We start from the raw sequence: 22,394 nt of genomic DNA, 5'->3' as shown, positions 1-22,394 counted from the left end.
ACCTATAAATACCCCCGCAAAGTGCCCTTGAGAGGCTAGATTAACAGAGCTATTGCCATCTTGTGCGAGAACCCTGTTTAAGTCACTACTCCCACCGTTGGATCCCCTTGCAGCAGAGAGCAAGTCCCAACAATAGTAAAGATGTGACATTCGTTTCTATACCATGATTCATCATATGTTTGAGACTTGGTCCCAGCACATGTGGTGATTAGTTCGCGCTCGGGTCCTGGATCCGTGTGTGACACTTGGCACTTAAGCTCTCTAAGCTAATATTTCTTGAACATTTCTACCAACTTGTTTAGATCATCCTTTATTGCTCATCTCACAAGGCCACATGCTTCTAATCCTTGAAGAGAGGCATTCCAACCTAGGGGTCAAGAATCTCTTTTACCAAGTAAGATAATCACACATGTTTGTTTTGAAATTTTAGCCTAGTGGATGCATCCTAAGTGTATCATATATAATGTAATGCCAATGCATATCATGTCATGCCAAAGTTTTAGTTATCGTAACACCAGGGGTGTTACATCCTCCCCCCATAAAAGAATCTTGTCCTGAGTTTTAAGGCTCCATGGTAAGTAATGGAAAAGGAAACACGTGACAACTTTATTTCCTATTTTATCTTACAAAGCAGGGGGTGGTGTGTGTGGATCTATTCTAACTTTACATAAGGTGCACACATCTTTGAGGCTGCTAGACGTTAAAAAAATAGGAAAATGTTTTTCTAGGAAACCTTCAGATTCCCATGTAGCTTCCTCTTCTCTGTGTTGGTTCCATTGTACCTTGTAGAACTTGAGGGTCCTTTTTCGAGTAACTCAGTCCTTCTGATCCAAAACTCGGATGGGATATTCTGAATAGGTTTTGTCTGGTTCTAAATTAACATCTGATATATCCATAGTTTGATCGAGGACTTGAAGACACTTATTTAGTTGTGATACGTGGAACACATTGTGTACAATAGATAATGATTTTAGTAGCCGAAGTCTGTACGCAACCTGCCCACATCGTTCAAGAACAAGAAACGAGCAAATGTATCGGGGTGCTAACTTTCCTTTAACTCCGAATCAGCTATCTCCTTTCATTGGTGATACCTTTAAGTACACGTGATCTCTGACTTGAAAAATTAATGGTCGACGTCGTTTATCTGTATAATTCTTCTGTCGTGCTTGAGCTTCTCTCAAGTTGTGTCGTATGCGTTGGACCTTTTCTTTTGTTTCTCTGACCAAATCAGGTCTCTAAAACCACCATTTTGATACTCTCTTGGTAACTATCATTATAAGAAAATTCTGCTAAAGGTAGACAATCAACCCACTTTTGTGGAAATTCCAAAACACATGCTTGTAACATATCTTCTAGTATTTGATTTACTCTCTCTGTCTGTCCGCTGGTCTAAGGATGATAGGCCGAACTATGGAGCAATTTAGTGCCCAAAGCTTTGTGTAACTCTTCCCAAAATTTGGATACAAATTGCGGTCCTTGGTCCGACACTATCGTCTTTGGAACTCCATGCAGGCTGAGAATACGATCAACGTGTAATTGAGCAAAAACAACGACTAGGTGATTGGTTTTGACTGGAAGAAAATGAGTTGTCTTTGTATGCTGGTCCACTATAACCCAAATAGAATCATATCCTTTAGATGTCTTGGGTAATCCAAACAACACAATCCATACTTATGTCATCCCATTTCCATGTTGAGACAGGCAATGATTGCCGGGGTCCAGTAGTCTTCATATGCACTACCTTTACTCTTTTACAAGTTTCACACTTTGCCACATAACGAGCGACTTCTATCTTCATTTTAGTCCACCAATAATGCTTTTTCAAATCTTGGTACATCTTGGTACTTCCAGGATGAATAGAATGTTGACTAAGATGGGCTTCATCCAAGATTTGTTGACGAAGTTCAACATCCTGAGGCACCACTATACGGTCTTTAAACTATAACACTCCTTGGTCATCCTCCTTAAAACAAGTAGCTTTACCGACTTCCATTTTCTCTTGGATATGCTTCATACCCTTATCAAACTTCTGAGCATCTATAATCCTCAGTTGAATAACCGACTCAACTTTCAATTGCATCAAGGCTCCTTGTTTCACTATACCCAGATTTAGTCTTTCCATTTCCTCACATAAGGTAGTGTCTGGCAATCCCAAAGTAAGGCAATGACAAAATGCTTTACGACTTAAGGCATCAGCCACCACATTAGCCTTTCCTGGATGATAATGAATCCCTAGGTCACAATCCTTGATTAGCTCGAGCCATCTTCTTTGTCTCATATTTAACTCTGACTGGGTAAAAATGTACTTTAAACTCTTGTGATCAATATACATTTGACATACATTTCACAACAGATAATGATGCTAGATTTTAAGGGCATGGACCATTGTTGCCAATTCCAAATCATGCGTCACGTAATGTTCCTCATGCAGATGTAGTTGTCTTGAGGCATAAGCTATAACTCGGCCTTCTTGCATCAAAACACATCCAAGTCCAATGCCGGATGCGTCACAATATACATCAAACGACTTCTCAATATCTGGTTGAGCCAAAACAGGTGCAGTGGTCAGTCATGTTTTCAACTATTCAAGGCCTTATTACACTTGGAAGACCAATTAAACTTAACATCATTCTTTCACAACCCCGTGATAGGTTTAACAATCTTGGAAAAGTCCGAGATAAACCTACGGTAAAAGTCGGCTAGTCTAAGAAAGCTTCGGACTTGATGCACTGTGGTAGGAGATTTCCATTCCAGAATATCCTTAAGTTTGCTGGGATCAACCACAATTCCCTTAGCCGATAAAACAAGCCCCAAAAATTGGATTTCCTCCAACCGCACTTGCTGAATTTAGCATAAAGTTGATGTTCTCTTAAGTGCGTTAAAACAATCCGCAAATGCTCTATATGCTCCTCTTTATTCTTGGAATAGATCAAAATATCATCGATAAAGACTACTACAAACTTGTCTAATTCTGGCATGAACACCGAATTCAATAAGTACGTGAAATGGGCTGGAGCATTTGTTAATTCAAAGGACATAACTAGATACTCGAATAATACATATCAAGTTGTAAAAGTCGTCTTAGGTATATCTTCGGGTTGAATTCTTATCTGATGATAGCCTGATCTTAGGTCAATCTTAGAAAATACCCAAGCTCCAATAAGCTGATCGAAAAGAAGATCAATCCTGGGAAGGGGATACTTATTCTTAATGGTGACTTCATTAAGGGGTTGATAGTCCACACGCGTCCGTAGGGCTTGGTCTTTCTTTTTGACAAAGATGGCTGGAGAACCCCATGGCGACAAACTTGGTCTCATTAATCCTTTCTCCAGCAAGTCCTGCAATTGCGTCTTCAGTTCTGCCAATTCATTGGGTGGTATACGGTAAGATCTTCTAGAAATAGGAGTCGTACGAGGTTTTAACTCAATCACAAACTCTACATCCCTCTCGGGAGGTAATCTGAGCAAGTCTTCAGGGAATACATCCAAACATTCACACACAACTAGAATGTCTTGTATCTCTTGTACTATGGCTTCAAAAACTCGTCTGGTTGTCATGACTGGGACAGATACAGGGACAGATAGCCTGACTTCTTATTGTCCATGACTTAGCTGAACAGACCTTTTCTTGGTATTGATAATAGTCTTATTTTGGGCTAACCAATTCATGCCTAGAATCACATCTACGTCTTGCCCTTTTATAATTATCATATTGGTGGGGAAGTCGTATCCTGCTAATTTCACGGGTACGTGGGAGACTACTTCCATGGTAAAAATTTGACCCCCAGTTGATTGAATAATAAGACCCTTCTTTGATTCAACACTAGGTATGCAATGCTTCTCAACAAAAGCTTTGCTCATGAAAGTATGTGATGCACCAGAATAAAAAAGAATGACAGCGGAATGATTAGCAATGGAAAACGTACCCATCATCATAGGCTCTCCTTCCGGTGTAGCAGCCACTTGAGTATAGCAGACCCGTCTAGTTCTCCTATCACCTTTGCTTGCCTAAGTGCTTGTCATACTTCCCTTGCCTTGAGAAGTACTTCCAGAAGCCTTATGGAGGTTTGATTTGTTTTGCTTCGGTTAAGGACAATCCTTGATCAAATGTCCAGACTTTCCATAGTGAAGCAGCTGTTAGATGAACAGGGTAGAGCTAGGAAGCAAGTACTAGGGGCACCCGGCTGAATAATTTGAGTAGGGGCAGCAGTTGGACGGATGAAGACCGGCTGCTTAAAAGGATAGGAGGATGGACGAGGAAAAGAACGATTTGGGTTAAAGGGACGGATCACTAGACTTGATCGCTTTTCGGATCCCTCACCCCCTTCACGTCCAAACCTTTTTGTCTTCCACTGCCCCAAGTTCTTTGCCTCCATCGAGATTGTTGTGCTCACGGCCCTACTGAAAGTGAGATCTAGACAGGTGGCCATTTTCCATTGTAGCCTATCATGTAGACCTCACATGAAACAATTCTTCTTTTTTATGTCCGTATCGACTTGCTCTATGGCATATTGAGAGAGATGGTTGAACTTAGCAAGGTAGTGCATCACAGAGTCACCATCTTGCTTCAAGCAAACAAACTCTTCTAGTTTCATCTGTAGAACACCATCTAGAATATAATGCTCCCTAAACGCTTGCTTGAACTCTGCCCATGTAACAAGATGACCTTTAGCCTGAATGGCTACGAAGTTTGCCCACTAGGTACTGGCGAGACCTCGCAGTTGCTGAGCAGCAAACAGAGGCTTCTGAGTTTCCGTGCATCGGACCAGCCCAAACTTCTGTTCCATCACATGGATCCATTCATCCGCCTCCAGCGGTTCTTCTGCTTTAATGAAAATAGGGGGATAAGTTTCCGAGAATTCCATGTAAGTGGTGTCTCTAGGGGCTTAGTGTTGGCCTCTGCCTCCTTGCTGATGAATTTGATTTCCAGCCATTTCTCGAAGAAACTGAGTATTATCAGTAGTGGCATTAATCAAAGCAGCAATGGCCTCTACCAGTGTGGGAGGTACAGGTGGTGGGATCGGAGTTTCCTCCCCACCACCCCGAGAAGTTCCAGCCCCATCATGACCACGAGTCCTTGACGACATCTAGAGAAGAAAACATACTTGATTATTACACATCACAATTACACAGCCTTTGTTACATTATTCCAATCTTGTTCTAATTATATATACTCAACTCATACAAATAATTTTTCTTTATTTAGACTACATAAGGAAACAACCTACTACTACACTAGTCTAGTCCTCCACAACCTTGGCTGCTCCCGGTCCGCGGCTAGCTTCGAGAGGATGATTATTCGTGACGTTCATAGGAGGAGGGGATCCGAAGATGTCCAGCTCCCCATAAGGTCCTCCATCATCTTCTCCTACTACACTACTCCCATCCCCGCAACTTCCGATGGCACATTCGGATGTAGCTGGTCATACAACACATGCACTTCCTCGTGCAGAGCATTATTATACACTTGCAGATTTTCCAAGGCCACACTCAGCTCCTCCACCTGGGCTCGGGCAGTCGCCTCACAATCCCAAGCTATGGATCACGAATTCACAGCCTAGACAATAGCCCTATCATGTTCCACAATCTCACGCTGCAAAGCTCTACCTCTGCTGACAACTCCTCGACGCGACAACTAGCACATGCACGCAACATGCCTCCATGGCACAATTCCACCGTTAGACATTCAACTCTAGCCTCTAGGTCTCCTATGGGATCATTGTTCCCACTGCTGCTCCCCTCATGTCGAGGAGCCCGCTCTATAAGAGAAAATAGGAAATAAAGTTGTGACGTGTTTCCTTTTCCATTACTTACCCTGAAGGATGTAACACGCCTGGTGTTACGAGAACTAAAACTTTGGCATGACATCATATGCATTAGCATTTCATTATGTATGATACATATAGGACGCATCCACTAGGCTAAAATTTCAAAACAAACATGTGATGTGATGCTTGTGTGATGATAGGATCTGGTAAAAGGAATTCTTGACCCTAGGTTAGTATATCTCTCTTTAAGGATTAGAAGCTTGTGGCCTTGAGAGATGACCACTAAAGGATGATCTCAACAAGTTTGTAGAAATGTTCAAGAAAGGTTAACCTTAGAGAGCTTAAGTGCCACATGTACCCTAGAACACTCAAAACCCTAATTTGGAACCCTTAAACCCTAAATGGTGCCCTATAGAATGATTTCAAGTTCTATGCACTTTTAGTCAAAAGTGTATACATCAAAGTGATAGAGTAACAAAAGATAAGCAACTTTCAAGTTTGAGGATTTCCATGTTTTGTGGTGAAACTTGGAGTAAATTGCAAAAAGATTCAAGAGCATCATTGTTTTAAACCCTGAAAACATTGTCAACAAGCCAACTTTGAGCCTCTGTATATCTTGATCTATGAAGAGTTTGTTATGAGTCACCATAACAAAGTTGTAGAGCTACTATAGTAGTCTATCTTTGATTGAGTGACTTAGCCCAAAAATGGTACAAAAATTGGAGTAAAATGCTCTAGAAGTCGGGCTGTCAGTCAAGCAGTAATCTGAAATCAGACTGTCAGTTGTATTGGATCGACTTTGGAGCCAAGTGATGCTTGGTCTAGTGAGTAAATGACCAAGATCTCTATAACAAAGTTGAAGCTGGTATATAGGGGAACAACTTTGGTATAGTCGAATTGGTAGTTCACCATATAAAAATCGACGAAAAAGTCCCCTCAAGTTGCTCTGTCTGGTGCACTTAATGGAGTCGACATGGTACAATGACTATAAAAGATCTCTGGTTTCGTAACGTCTGGCCGTAGTGAAAGAAATCTGAGCGCCGCCATGATCACTTCAGTTCCAAATTTGCAAAGCATTCGATCGGTCACTATAAATTGAGTGTCCTCCCTGTTCCGCCCTCTTGTTACTCGCTTAGTGCACCACTCCTCACCTTAATCCATCCACCGTAGCCCGAGAATTTGGAATTCCCCCAAATCGGTCGCCAGCGCCGCCGTGAGACATCTCGTTGTGGCCAGAGCTCTCTGAGGTAACCACGGTCGAGCTTGTAGGTGTTTTGGGTTCCATTACGTGTGGTGATGCTCATCGGCCCGCCTAGTTGAACTCTACGGTAGTAGGATCCTCGGAACGCCGTGTCGCCACCGTGGAACACCGTCGTGGACACTCTCTCCATTGACCCACTGCTCTGTCTTTTTGCCCGTCCTCCTGGTCGTCGTCCTTGAGTCCTGGTGAGATACTGAATCTTATCATACTTACAATTTGAACGCTACCGCGCTGTGTCACTGGGAACGAGTTCGTAAAAGTTTTGGTTCCATTGGTGCTCATGGACCGAGCTCTAGGATAGAGTTCATGCCCGATTTTTTATCCTTAGAGTAGCGCCAAGAGTGGAATTAGGTGTGAGAGCAACTTTGAGCTCAGATTATGGGATATAGTGGCCGGCTCAAGTTCGCTGGAGCGATTGCACTGTCGTCCATGGTCGGGGACCCGGTCGTGTGAAGGATAAAGAAAGGGAGGGTTCCGTGCAAAAGGACTTCGGTTATTGGGGGTTCCGTGCAAAAGGTCTCGCGCTGGAGCGAACGCGAGCGCGTTCCGCTGCCCGTGGGCTGGGCCTGACCGGTTTCAGCCCAACCCTTCATTGTTTTTCCTTTTCTTTTTACTATTAGTTTGGGAAATTCATCAGAAATAGTAGAAAATTGGTAAAGTTATGAGACCAATTTTGTTAGATTCCTAAAATCGAGTAGTATTTATTTCAAACCTGGAATTATGTAGCTTTTAAAGGTGCTTAAATAAAGTATTTTAGAATTTTAGAAATAGTTTAGTAAATCCAAAAATCATAAAAATTTTTGGTTAGACTTAATATGATGGTCAGAGACACTGAGTGAAGTTTGAAATGGTTTGGACATTGTTTGGCCAGAAAAAACCCAATAGCTAGCTTCATAGGATTAATTATTTAATACTAATCCTAAAGGAACACCTAACTAGGAAATCTTAGTGATTGATTCGTACCGTGAAGGAAAGTTGTATTCAAGATGCAACTTACTATATTTCTATTGTATAATTGCATATTCATGACATAACATAAGCATTCATGCACATGTATTATCATGTATAGAGGAAGAAGTTGTCTCCTAGACCGAGAATCCTCCAGTGGAGAACAACTATTATATCAACATCTGCGGTGTGGTAACAGAAACTCCTACAACACAAGGCAAGCCCCGGTGCATTTTACCCCTTTTTCCTTGTTGTTTTAAAATCTTTATCACCTTATATGATGCATTAGGTGATAGGAATTGGGTGCTAAAAATTTGATGCATTTCCATCCTTGGAAAATTTGGTTACCAGTCCTTGTTTACCTATTTTATTTAAACAAGTTTTCTATTGCTTAGTCTTGCTATAGAAAACAAAATGTTTTGTTTTAAAAAGGTGATGTTTCACACTAGACGGGGATTTTTGCAAAGAAAAGACTTATGATGGTGCATCCATCACGTCCGTGATGGGTTCAACATCTGAAAAGCGTACCTCTGTTAGGTACCAAACTTGGGTGTAAATGATAAAGACGAGGCCGGGCGGGTGACTTGCATGAGAAGAAAGTCTTGGTGTAGTGTCTCTGTCTGAGTCGTTTAAGGACCGAGCCGATGTAGGCCTGCTGATCGAGGACCTTTTAACTGGCCATATGCCTTGTCATGGGTAAGCTTTGCCTCAGTCGGACCAATACCAGAATGGCTACTGTTGGGGGCCTTCTTCTCTGCCGAAGGTCCTCTAAGCAAAAACACCTTCGGCACGACAATGCATAAGCAGGTGTGACATGAAGATATAAGTCGAAGCTATGATTGAATGAGCTTCGGCATGGTGACATGCTAGATATGAAGGGTAATACCGACTTAAAGAGGAAAATACTGTATAGTCCCTTATAATCTGTATTATGATTATAATTAGTTATCAGGGACACGAATGTAATTTTGCCCGGGCTACGTCTCGTGCCTATAAAAAGATGAACAGTAGCCCCGTACTTTTCACGCTGAATTGCAATCACTCTCGCGTCACTCTTGCTTTTCCATCCTCTGTCAAGCTGAAGGTATAAATGTAATATAAATATCATTGATGTTTATTCATGTTTATAAAATGAGAATGTAGATAATCTAATGATTTGTAATGATTGTTTATATTCCCTTGTATTTCATATTTCTCTATTTACATTTTGTTCACTAAAATGAAGAAGGTATGCCCTTCATGACCTTCGCCTGAAGATCATTATATCCCAGGGGAGATAATGCTTCGAAGGATGAAGGTCCCTAATCATTAACAATTGTGTTGCTTTGTTCTTGATGTATAGCATCCGAGAACAAGGACCAACATTGGCGCCAACCTCCGGCGAACTCATTTGACCACCTTCGGCAAGCATCGACCTTTGTCATGCCGCCGAAGAAGACAGCAGCGCCAGGGGCTGCACTGCAGCCACTGGACGTTAATCAGGAGACGCTACACGAAGCTAGGAGCGAGAAGAGGAAGGCTACCAGCCCAACACCTAAAGAGGAGGAACTGGACCAAGAAATTAGGGATCTGGAAGCTATCCACCAACAGGTCCAAAAGAAGAGAGAGAAAATGCTTCGGCTCACCGACCTCCAGAGGAAGATTGATGAGGCCGCCGAAGAAATGCGTCACCTCACCCAGGATGACTAGGATCGAAGGCCCCAGCACATGGAGCTTTGTCAAGAAAATTCATACAATGATGATGAATGGTACGGTGACTTTGATCATGGCAATTTTGCTTTTGACGATGCTTCTCCCTTGGCAGCAGAATTGCAGGCTACCCCATGGCCCCCATCATACAAGCCACCTTAGCTTCCTATGTATGATGGGCACTTAGACCCGAAGCAGTTCCTGATGAGGTACGAAGCAACCATATCTTCATATGGGGGCAATACTGCAGTCATGGCAAAATCCTTCGTCATGGCAGTCAAAGGCGTAGCGCAAACTTGGTACTCTTCTCTTCGGCCAGGGATAATTATGTCTTGGCAGAAGCTAAAGGACATGCTGGTCACTAGCTTCCAGGGCTTTCAAACGAAGCCAGTCACCGCTCAAGCTCTGTTCTAGTGCACACAGGACCAGGAGGAGTACCTCCAGGCGTATGTCTGAAGGTTCCAGCGACTGAGAGCCCAGGCGCCTACAGTGCCCAATGAGATTGTCATTGAGGCCATGATCAAGGGGCTCAGACCAGGACCAACAGCACAATATTTTGCAAGGAATCCGCCCCAAACCATGGAGAAGCTTCTCCAGAAAATGGATGAATACATCAGAGCTGATAATGATTTTCGGCAAAGAAGGGAAGAAGCTTACAGATACTCTCAGATGGCTAGGGGCTTTGGAGCAAGATTCCACCCCAGGCATGTCAGGTCAATCCATAACGCCAGCCCAAGTGATGATTGGGGAAGTCAACCTCAAAGGCAACAGCACAACTCCCAATCATCAGGGCTGCAACAAAGTTTCTTCAGGCCACCAGCTCCAAGAGGCAGAGGGGGCAGAAGCTTTGGAGGAAGATACGGAGATCAGCCCAGGAGACTGTTTTGTTTGTTCTGCAGCGAAGACAAATGACACACCACAAGAACGTGCCAAGTCACAATTCAGAAGCAGAAAGAGATTGCCGAAGCTGAAGCGTGGCAGAATCAGCTGAAGCAAGTCCTACATACTGCTTCATGCTATTCTCCTTATGTCCGAGAGTACGTAGGTAATCAACAGCCTACGACCTCTGTCACTTCGGCAAGCCACTCTCAAGCTTCCTGGTCCCAGCTCCCACCACCACCACCGCTAGAACCAACTCTGGCCCGAAGCCAGCAGCCAGAAGGGCACCAACACGCTCAACAGCAGCGCGATTTTCGGGAGGAGTCCGAAGCTCGCACAGTCAATAGCACTGTGCCTAAATCCAAGCACATCTACTAAAGAATATCATACTTCTGGTGCATCTTTATCTTTTCTGCCATTTTATTTTTCTTGTATGAAAAACAATTCATGAAGTATTGAATTCCAATTTCATGTAATAATATTGAACTCATATCATCAAACGGGATGCTTCCTCTTAACAAAATTCCGAAGTTACAAAAGTCGTTCCTAAGGGAGAGTTGAGTAAGTTCAAAATCTACAAAAGTTGTTCCTAAGGGAGCACAGAGTAAGTTCCAAAGCTACAAAATTCGTTCCTAAGGGAGCGCAGAGTAAGTTCCGAAGCTTAAAAGTCATTCCTAAGGGAATGCAGAGCCAAAATACCACCGGAATAGAAGGTGAAGAAGCTCCAAAGTTGTCCCTAAGGGGATGCAGAGCTTAAATGCCACCGAAATAGAAGGTGAAGAAGCTCCAAAGTCGTTCCTAAGGGGATGCAGAGCTTAAATGCCACCGAAATATAAGGTGAAGAGACTCAAAAGACGTCCTTAAGGGGATGCAGAGTCTGAGAGTGTTTCCGTGTGGATATGTGTCTTCGGCATAAACATCATGCTGCATCATATCATCGCATCATTCCGCATAGCATTACATCATACATCATGTCGCATCAACATCAAGATTGAGCACGAAGCAAACCTTCGGCAATTACATGATGAATGAAAGCGTGCCGGAGCACGAAGCAAACCTTCGGCAATTACAATCTTACCAGGAAAATTTTTGTCGGCATCATACAACAGCTTTGCTATAGAAGGGCTTTTTTCTTTACGAAGCATGAAAAGAAGGGAAGGTGGTTTTTCGCCGAAGGCTCAAAAATGGTATGTATGCAAATTTCATGCATCACAAAGAAATATATTACATTAATGTACACATAGGTATACAATGTTTAACTCGTACGAATATTACATCACACAAATGTTGCATTTCCTAGCTACACAAAAGTTTAGTCTTCTTTCAAAATTTTCTCAGCAATTTCATTCAGAAGTTTGTTGACAGCTTCGTCAACAGCTTCTTCAGCAATTCTTATAATTTATAGCGCCGCCTTCATTGCTGGATCAGCTTCGGGATCATAGGCCTCAGGTGGCGGAGAAAGTTCAGCTACAATAAAAGTAATAAGTCATTAATCTGAAGCCATAAAAAATACTAAAGCTATGAAACAGTTAAAATACCTATGTGCCTTGCACGCTCGGCAGCCTCTTCGGCTCGCTTGGCTTCTTCTCAGGCTTCATGAGTTTATTTCTCATTCTTCTTTATAGCTTCGTCGGCTAGTTCTCGGTCGCCTTTCATCCAAATGTTGGAGTAAAATTTTCCACACATCAGAGTCGCCTCAGCCAAAGGACCCTTCATGTTCTCCATAGTAAAGACAGCCTCCGTCTGGGTTGCAGCTTTAACGTGTTCGTAGCCAAATTTTTCCAAAATTGCTGCAACCCCTCTGGCACCGGCAAAGGCGCAGAAATCACCACGATCACTAAGGATCTCTTCAAAAGCTTCGGCTTCTTCATCGATCCATTCAATGATTCCTTCGGGATCGCCTGTAATAAAATTATGCTCAGATGAGTAAGCACCTACCTTTGCAAAACTGTCTTTTAGCTTCTTGGAACAATCCAATGATTTTTCGTAATATCTCTCCTTCGGTTCCTGAAGCTCATCTACATTCTTTTGCAATCTTGCGCTAGTCCACTCGCTTATTTCCTGTTTTGCTTTAGCCACTTCAAAATCTTCATTCTTCTCGGCATGTTTTTTCTTCAAGTTTTCAATTTCGGCTCTATGAGCTTCGGACTGCGTGGCAAGTTTGGCTTCGCTAGCCTTGACTCTGTCTACTAAGGAAAGCAAAATTTTATCTTTCTCTGTAGCTTCATTCCTCAGTTTGATAACCTCTGATCGAAGGTTACCAAGGGCTATCTGGTAGCTTTCATCTTCGGCATTCTTCTGTGCTCTCAAAGCGTTGCTTAAAATTAAGCCATACAAAAAGGGGGAGACAAAGGATCAACACAAGAATAAGAGACAAAAAATAATTTGCTTAAAAGCCCATAACTTCAGTACCTTCAGACTATTTTACGCAAGGTTGTCTGCAAGGTCATCCTTCGACGTAGCAAAAAGTCCAACTTCAAGCTTCGGAAATCCTATGTTTTTTGCCATCTCCTAGCAAACGGATATTTTCTTATTGTCCGGGAGGAAGTATAGAAAGTCATCTTCGTTGATGCCATTATACACCAAGGCCCCCTTCGGGTATTTCAGTTCCCGGGCGTAGTGTTTGGCCTCTGCAATTTCTTCTTTAGACAATGTTTTACCCAAAACATGTCGAATGATAAAGTCAAGCTCTTCAGTAGGTGCTTCGGGAGTAGGAGATTCAACCTTCTCGAGCGTGTTTTTTTCTCTAGAGCCAAACCGATGTCTGAAGATCCTTGTTCAATTCTCTGCTCAGTTCTAGCAGGCTCTGCTTCAATGGGCACTGAGAGCCCAACTTCAGTTTCAACGCGAGCTGTAGCAGCTTCGGGAGTCTCCTTTGCAGGAGCAGGAGTTGATGCCCTTGTCGACTACATGACAGCGTCCAGCACGCTAACCATCCTCCTCCTCTTGGGAGTTATTGCAGGAGCTTTCGATACCTTCGGTAATTCTGGCTCTGGTGGTGGGCTCAAGATTTTTGATAGCCCTGCCATTTTCTCTAGCTCTGGCTCTTCGGCTGCCTTTCCTTTGGATTCGGCAGCATGTTTCGGTGCTTCGGTCAACTCGGTTGCAGGAACCTTTGGCTCTTCAGCCAATTCTTCCTTCGAGCCTGCAGGAGCAGGCTGCCCTGGCTCAGTAGTGGAAGCTATCCCTTCACCAAGCTTCGGCACCGTGGCCGTTTCAATATATCTAGGCCGGTGCGTTAAAACCTTAATCTTCTTACCCTTCGGCGCAACAGAAATGGCCGAAGTAGCAGCTTTTCTTTTCTTTCTCTACTTTCGCGAGGGATAGTTGTAATTTGGGTATATGAAACCAATAACGTCAAAAACTCTATTTAACATTTTCTTGCCTCGCCCTTCGAAGGCCAAGGTCATTGCATCATCTTCGGCCCTTGTATAGGCCCCAAGCAACTCGTCGCTGGTCACCTCAATACAGTTCAACCATTCATCGTTTGGCTCGTCAACCTCACCTCTGTATCTGAAGGTATATTTCAGATAGACCAAACCGCCTTGACTAGACCCGGCAGCAGCTTCCTTCGGCATCTCCCAGTCTCTCACTAGAGGCCACACTTTGCAGGCAATGTGCTCTTGGACCAAGTCCCTCGTGCTAATAAAAGTGCACACAGTGTTAAAACTCCTCTGGCATGTTTCTATCTCATTTCCAAGAGCAGTGGCTGGTCTTCTAATGCCGAAGCGAGACCAAATAGGGCGTTGGGTAATCCCTTTTATATCTTCCCTTTCAACTAAGTTATTCTTCACATAAAACCATTCTTCCATCTAGGCTCCTGGCCACCTCTTCCGAAACATCCGAACTAGATAGCTCATGTCAGAGCGAGGCACAAAGCCATAACAACCAAAATTATTGTGATACCGTTCTTTCCTAGTAGCCTTCGTTTCGTAAGAAAGCTCATGCATACTACAGAAGCATTTTGCACTTGGCTCCAGTCCTTGGCTTCTCATAGCCCAAATAAAAAACCCCATCCTGACAATGGCTTCGGGGGTAATCTGATGAAGAAAAAATTCAAAGGTCTTCAGCACTTCAACCAGAAATTTACTTAATAGGAACCAAAGCCCTACCTTCATGAAGCTCTTGTAAACAACCACTTCATCTACTTTGGGTGCTGTGGCGGCGCTATCCCCTCCAACTCTCACAATAGAAATATCTCGAAAATATCTCCCTTTCATAGCATCAATTTGACTCTGCTTAATGGATGATTTTCTGAAGAAGGTGTGACTCGGCCGCCAGGGCCAATTTTTGGCATCTTCGTCTTCACTTTCCACATCAAAGCTTCCGCTATCGTCAGAATCTTCAGACAAACCAGCTAGCATTTCACTTGTAATCTTCTTTGTGTTTGTCTTCTCCATGGCCTCGTAAAAACCAGATAGAGCAGGATCAACAACCTCTTCTCTTCGGCCATTTTGTGAGCACTTGTGCAAATGTCGAAGCTCACGAATCAAGCGAAATCTGACAGAGCAAGAAAATTCAAGCTTGAAAAAATAGCACAAGCAATTGAGATGGCGCATCAAATGCTTTCACTGTGGGTTCCTATTTATATGCCCAGTGCATTGCAACTTGACGAGCCCTACATGTCACTGACTTTCGCTATTCTAGCAAAGGGAAGGTGTTTTTTCGGACCTTTGGCTAAAGGCCTTCGTTCACGTCGCAGTCTGAATTTGTTAAAAGCAAAAACTAATTAATACTACCACCAAGCTATAGCACCTTTGGCCAAGAAGCTGGTGCTCCCAATCATAGGTGCTTAAAGCTCTGAACCAGCCAACAGGAAACAGAAGAAGGAAGCACAAAGAAGGGTACAACATGTTAGGGTGCAAGGACCCTTCATCAAATCCAAGTGGTCTCACATTCCAATTACCTTCTCCCAGGAAGATCTTCAGCTCAAAGATTATCCTCACAATGATGCAATGGTTATATCTTGTGTCATCAAGAGATTTCTGGTCCACAATGTCCTGGTTGACATAGGCCGCGTAGCGGACATCATCTTTGCAAAGTCTTTCAGGAAAATGCAAGAGCGAGAAGATAAGATACACGATGCAACACACCCTCTTTGTGGCTTTGGAGGAAGACAGATTGTGGCACTTGGCAAGATAACAATGTCAGTTACCTTCGGCTATGTCCATAACACAAGAATTGAACAGGTTGTCTTTGACATTATTGATATGGAGTATCCATACAATGCAATCATTAGTCGAGGGATGCTTAATGCCTTCGAAGCAATACTTGATCCAGCATATTTATGCATGAAGATACCTTCGGAACAAGGGCCTATTGTTGTTCAAGAAAGTCAAGATGCTGCCAGGAGGGCTGAAGGGAGTTGGACGGATTCGAAGGCTATCCATAATATAGATGAAGCCGAAACTTATCAGCAGTATAAGCACAAAAGAGAGAAGGATGCTTGAGCAGATCAACCGAAGCATATGCTCTTGTGTGAAGACATAGCAGACCAAAGGGTATTGCTGGGATCTCAGCTATCTGATGAACAGGAAAGACTCTGCTAAGATTCTTGTTCAACAACAAAGATGTCTTCGCTTGGACAGCTAATGATCTCTGTGGTCTCAATAGAAACTTCATTGAGCATTCACTCAATGTGGACATCCTTTAGACCAAGAAAGCAGAGGCGTCGCAAAATGTCTGATGATAAATCCGAAGGTGCACGAAATGAAGTAAAGAGACTTCTTAGTGCCGGTGTTATTAGAGAAGTAACATATCTAGAGTGGCTGGCTAACACCTTTATGGTGAAGAAAACTAATGGGAAATAGAGAATGTGCATTGATTTCACAGACCTCAATAAGGCATGTTCGAAGGATGAGTTCCCTTTACCAAGAATAGATTCCCTTGTAGATGCAGCAGCTTCTTCAGAACTCATGAGCCTATTGGACTGCTACTCGGGCTATCATCAAATTTGGATGAAGAAAGAGGATGAGCCAAAGTCAAGCTTCATAACTCCTAGTGGCACCTATTGCTACCTTCGGATGCCCGAGGGGCTCAAAAATGCTGGAGGAAGCTTCAGCAGAATGACTGCCAAGGTTCTTCACTCTCAAATAGGCAAGAATGTGCTGACTAATGTCGATGACATCATAGTGAAAAGCAAAAAACAAGAAAATCATGTTGTCGATTTACAAGAGACATTCACCAATTCCAGACAAGCTGGTCTCAAGTTGAACCCAGAAAAATGTGTTTTCGGAGTGAAGAAGGGCAAGTTTCTTGGCTGCCTTGTATCAACAAAGGGTATCGAAGCTAATCCAAGCAAGATCGAAGCTATCCTTCGGATGGAACCACCAAATTCAAAGAAGGGGGCTCAATGGTTGGCAGGAAGGCTGGCATCGTTGAATAGATTTATATCAAGATCAGCAGAGAAGAATTTACCATTCTTTGAAATACTGAAGTCAGCCGAAGTCTTTTAGTGGGGTCTGGCTCAACAGAAAGCCTTCAAAGAGTTAAAACAATATCTGATAGATTTGACAACTCTAACTCCACATTCAACAGGAACTCCGCTGCTTCTATATGTGGCTGCTTCCCATGCTGCGGTTAGTGCGGCACTTGTACAGGAGAAGCAAGATGGCCAAGTAAAAAGACAAGCATCGGTATACTTTGTCTCCGAAGTACTCAGCCTATCAAAGAAAAATTACACATAATTGGAGAAGGTACTGTATGCTATATTGATGGCCTCCAGGAAGCTTCGGCACTACTTTCAAGCATATCATATAATAGTGTCTTCATCACAACCCCTGAAAGACATATGAGGAACAGAGAAGCTACAAGAAGGATCGGAAAATGGGCTGTAGAACTTAATGAATTCACAATTGATTATGTACACAGATCCTCAATTCAATCTCAGGCGTTAGCAGACTTCATTGCTGATTGGACGCCAAGGGCTCAGGGTGAAGAAGAAACAAAACATGTCGAAGCTTGGATGGTATTCTACGATGGATCTTGGGCAACCTTCAGTACAGGAGCAGCTGCTATTCTAGTAGCACCCTCTAAAGTCAGAACATGTTATGCAATAAAGTTAGACTTTAGTTGTACAAATAACATTGCCGAGTACGAAGCTCTTCTTTTAGGGCTTTGGAAACTAAAGGCAATGGGAATAAGAAGGGCAATACTCAAAACTGATTCACAAGTTATTTCTGACCACATGGATAAGAGTAGCAAGGCAAGAGACATGAAGCTTGAAAAGTATTTGGATGTAGTCCGAAGATTGGAAGCTTCTTTTGAGGGATTTTCTGTAAAAAATATCCCAAGGGGAGAAAATGAGCATGCAAACTTGCTAGCTAAGTCAGCGGCACAGGGGCTCCCTTTGCCTTTGGAAGTATTTTTTGAAACAATAAAAGCACCCTTAGTCGAGCTCAAGGAGAGAGTAGTGCTCACAATCTCACCTGTACATAGTGAAGACTGGAGGTCCGAAATAATATCCTTCCTCCAAGAAAATCGCCTCTCAGACGACGAAGCTTACAATAAGAGAATGGAGGCAAGAACAAGACCGTATGTAATAATTTAGGGGGAGTTATACAAGCATGGAGTTTGTTCCCCATTGCTTAAATGCCTTTCCAGGAATGAAGGACAGAAATTAATGAAGGAAATTCATGCAGGACTTTGTGGAGCTCACATCGGATCCAGGCCTCTACTGAGAATGGTTTTTAGACAAGGTTTTTATTGACCGAAGGCAGCTTCGGATGCAACGGACTTGGTCTAGAAATGTGAAAATTGTCAGAAGTGTGCTAGAGACCAGAAACAACCTTCATCTTTAACACAATTGATTCAACCTACTTGGCCATTGCAAAGATGGGGCCTAGATTTGTTAGGATCGCTCCCACCAGCACAAGGGAATTTAAAATATGTTGTGGTAGCGGTGGAATATTTCTCAAAATGCATCGAAGCTAAACCTTTAGCTACAATAACTTCGACCACAGTCCAGAAGTTCTTCTAGCAAAATATTGTTTGTCGCTTCGGTGTGCCGAAGGCTATTACAGTCAACAATGGAACTCAATTTGATGCTAAAACATTCAAGGTTTTTTGTGACCAGATCGGTACAAAGATATATTTTGCATCAGTAAGGTATCCAGGGTCAAATGGGTTAGTAGAGAGAGCAAATGGAATCATAATGGTAGGAATAATGAATTTAATCTTCAATCAACCTAGAGGAAAGTAGGCAGATAAGTTAATCAAAGTGGTGTGGAGCCACAACACTGCTGTCTCAAGGTCAACAGGTTTTACTCCCTTCAAGCTCCATTTCGGTGACGAAGCTATAACACTAGAAGAAGCAAGAACAAGATCAATAAGAACCACAGCTTCAGCGGAGGACGAAACTGATTCTCAAATAACAAAAGACACCATAGAAGGGACCAGACTTCAGGCCATTGAGCACATCAATAAGTATCAGGCCGAAACAATAAAATGGTGTGATAGGAAAGTTCGATTGAAAAATATCAAGCCAGGCCATTTAGTGCTTCGAAGAATAGCCAACCCAGATACAGTGGGGAAGCTACAACTAAAATGGGAAGGTCCTTTTCTGGTAGTATCTTCGTCAAGACCCGATTCTTACAGATTGAAGGATATGGACAGCAACGACATACCCAGATCTTGGAATGCGGATGAGCTTCAGCAATATTATGTATAATTGATGTAACCTTTTTTATTTTCCTATGGCACCCTTTTCCTTTCAAGAGGGGAGAAAGGTTTTTAACGGGGCCATAGTTTGTAATTTTCATTCTTGTTTAGCCCTATGCAATACAAGGGCCAAAATCGCCCAAAAATGTAACACGTAATATCATAATCCGCACCATCGAGTGCAAAGAGAACAGGGAAAAGCTCAAAAGACGTCCCTAAGGGGATGCAAAGTTGTAATCACTCCGAGGGTGACCAAGCTACAAAAGACGTTCCTAAGGGAGCACAAAGTAAGTTCTGAAGCTACAAAAGTCATTCCTAAGGGAGCGCAGAGTAAGTCCCAAAGCTCAAAAGTCGTTCCTAAGTGAATGCAGAGCCAAATACCACCGAAGTCGAAGGTGAAGAAGCTCCAAAGTCGTTCCTAAGGGGATGCAGAGCTTAAATGCCACCGAAATAGAAGGTGAAGAAGCTCCAAAGTCGTTCCTAAGGGAATGCAGAGCTTAAATGCCACCGAAATAGAAGGTGAAGAGACTCCAAAGTCGTTCCTAAGGGGATGCAAAGCCTAGGTATGGCTTCGTGTGCGTTTGGGTCATACATTTGCATATTACATCGCATTATTCTTTGCACTCATACAGACATTCATTAGACATTCGTAGGATCATCATCATCATGACATGAAGCACGAACGATAATATGAACAGAAATGGTCCGGCTTCGGTGACAAAATGATTCGTTGAACATGAAGAAGCTTCGTTTCAAATATGAATACATGCATTTTATGCAAGGAAATGCTTCGATGTGTACGAAAAGAAGGGAATGTGTTTTCGCCTTCGGCTCAAAAGTTACACATGGGTTTCGTCCACAACAAAGCAATTCACACATGGATGGAAAGGTAAGTATGGACCAATATATATAGTATTAAATTCAACTCTCGATTATAATTTTTTGAAAAAATAATGCAAATAGATCCTAAGCTCTATACAGGAAGTCATAAAGGGAAGCTTCAGCCCAGCAACCTTCGGAATGTGCTTCAGATTACTAACCTTCGGCACCGCCATCCTGTAGACAAACAATGGTATAAGGTAAAAGTGATGATAAAAAAGAAAAATCAAGGCAAACAATAGGTACAAGTTTTGTACCGATTTAAGCATATTCCGAGCTTCGTCTCCAGCCAACTCTCATCCGCCTTTAGCCCAAATTTGAGTAATAAATCTATTTTCGATACTGTTGGGGGCCTTCGGCTTCCGAAGGTCCTAAAAAATATGATTTGACAATGTTTTCCAAGTGAAATATGTGAACAGGTATCTTCGAACTCGGATCATGAGCATACAGAGCATGGTCAGGACGAAGCCTTAGCGAGACGAAAGATGATTATGACGAAGGACAAGGTGATCACGAAGCTGTGCGCAGGAAAGCTTCGACATGACAGTAGAAAAGGGGAACCGACTTAAAGATGAAAAGGCAAATTAGACCTCAAAGAATTACTATAGAGTTATTAGCAAACATAAAGGGCATGAATGTAATTTTACATGGGCTGCGTCCCTTGCCTATAAATAGATGAATAGTACTCCCATACTGTTCACGCTGACTAGGCATTTACTCTCGCTTCACGCTTGTACCCTTGCTTTCCTTCAAGCCGAAGGTACATTTGTAATTTGTTATTGTTAATATATAGTAACACAAATAAAAATAAATTAATAACAATGTTTGAAGTTTTTATATTATTTTTCATATCTTGTGTGTGAATCCTTCTTCATCATTTATTGTGCTTATGAAGGCTTGTCCTTCATAACCTTCGTCCATGATTCATTATATCTGAAGGGAGATAATGCTTCGAAGGACGAAGGACTTTAACATTTAACATTTTTTATGTTGCCTTGTTCTTAACTCTTAGCATTTGAGAACAAGTCCCCAACATTGGCGCCCACCTCCGGTGAACTCACTTCCACTTTTTTGAGTTTCGAACACCTTCGGCAAGCATACCTTCGTCATGCCGCCAAAGAAAGCTTCAGCAACAGGGGCTGCAGCTCTGCAACCGTTGGACCCCAACCAGGAGACCCTCTCTCTTCGGGAGGCCCGAAGCCAAAAGAGGAAGGCCACCAGTCCAACGCCTCAGGAGGACGAATTGGATCAAGAGATTAGAGATATGGAGATGATCCATCAGCAGGTACAAAGGAAGAAGGAAAAGATAGCTAGGCTAGCTGACTTGCAAAGGCAGATAGACGAAGCCTCTGAAGAAGTTCGCCATCTTACTCAAGATGAGCAGAACCGAAGGCCCCAGCACAGAGAGCTTCATCAGGAGGGCTTCTTCAACGAAGATGACTGGTATGAGAATTTCCATTGTGGAAATTTTGCTTTTGATGATGCTTCTCCCTGTCAGCAGAACTGCAGGCTACACCTTGGCCTCCGTCCTACAAGCCACCTCAACTCCCCATGTACGACGGCCACTCAGATCCGAAGCAGTTTCTGATGAGCTACGAAGCAACAATATCTTCCTATGGTGGCAATATTGCAGTCATGGCGAAGTCTTTCGTCATGGCTGTCAAGAATGTTGCACAAACCTGGTACTCCTCCCTTCGGCCAGGAACAATCACATCATGGCAGAAGCTGAAGGATATGCTGATCACCAGTTTCCAAGGGTTTCAAACAAAGCCGGTCACTGCTCAAGCCTTATTCCAGTGCACCTAAGATCACGAAGAATATCTTCAAGCGTATGTCCGAAGATTCTTACGCCTGAGGGCATAAGCGCCAACAGTGCCCAATGAAATTGTCATTGAGGCCATGATTAAGGGGCTTCGACCGGGACCTTCAGCCCAATACTTTGCCAAGAAACCCCCTCAGACTTTGGAGAAATTGCTTCAGAAGATGGATGAATACATCCGCGCTGACAATGACTTTCGACAAAGAAGGGAGGAAGCTTACAGATTCTCTGAAATAGTCAGGGGCTTCAGAGGGAGGTTTCATCCTAGACATGTCAGATCGATTTATTCCACTCAGACTGATGACAGGGGAAGCCAGCAGCAGAGGCCGCAATATTCCTCCCAGGCTTCCCAGGCTTCGGGGCAGCAGCATAGTTATCCTCGGCCTCCAGCTCCAAGGGGCAGAGGTGCCAGGGGCTTCGGAGGAAAATTTGGGGATCAGCCAAGGAAAATTTATTGCCTATTCTGTGGTAAGGACAAGGGCTACACCACCAAG

The sequence above is a fragment of the Zea mays genome, chromosome 2 (assembly GCF_902167145.1).
Source record: "Zea mays cultivar B73 chromosome 2, Zm-B73-REFERENCE-NAM-5.0, whole genome shotgun sequence".
NCBI classification, from domain to species: Eukaryota; Viridiplantae; Streptophyta; class Magnoliopsida; order Poales; family Poaceae; genus Zea; species Zea mays.
This window is presented reverse-complemented; position numbering follows the sequence as displayed.